This window comes from Piliocolobus tephrosceles, chromosome 3 (genome assembly GCF_002776525.5).
Source record: "Piliocolobus tephrosceles isolate RC106 chromosome 3, ASM277652v3, whole genome shotgun sequence".
In the NCBI taxonomy this organism is placed as follows: domain Eukaryota; kingdom Metazoa; phylum Chordata; class Mammalia; order Primates; family Cercopithecidae; genus Piliocolobus; species Piliocolobus tephrosceles.
This window is the reverse complement of record NC_045436.1, coordinates 146,907,768-146,908,347: the sequence shown is the minus strand read 5'-3', so window position 1 is coordinate 146,908,347 and position 580 is coordinate 146,907,768.

The following is a 580-nucleotide window of genomic DNA, read 5'->3' as shown; positions in this document are numbered from 1 at the left end:
CATTCACTACCTAGTGATCTCATCCAATCTGATACCATCTGAATACTGACATTTCCAAATTCCTATCAACTGCTGATTTTTTCCACAAAGTTCAGACTTACGTATCCATTTACCAACTTCACATTTCCATTTGGCTGCCTAATAGATATATCAAAGTTATATGCCCAAAACTAAACTCTTGATCTTCTTTCACAAGCCTGCATCTCAGCTCAGCTGATAACACCTCCATCCATTTTCTCAGGCTGAAAACTTTGAAGTAATCCTCTTCTCTCCTCTCCTCTCTCTCTCTCTGTCTCTCTCTCTCTCACACACACACACACACAAATATATGCACACATTCATATTTAAACCATCAGCAAATTCTATTGGCTGAATCTCCAAGACACAGCCAGAATCCAACAATTTTCACTGCCTCCAATATTACCTACAGGTCCAAGCTACCATCCTCTGCATCTCGTTTTCATTTCTTTACTGATCTCCCTGATTCTGCTTTTGTTCCCCTTACAGTACACTCTGAACATGGCATCCAGAGTGATTGTTTTTTCTTTTTTTTTTTTTTTTTTTTTTTTTTTTTTTTTTT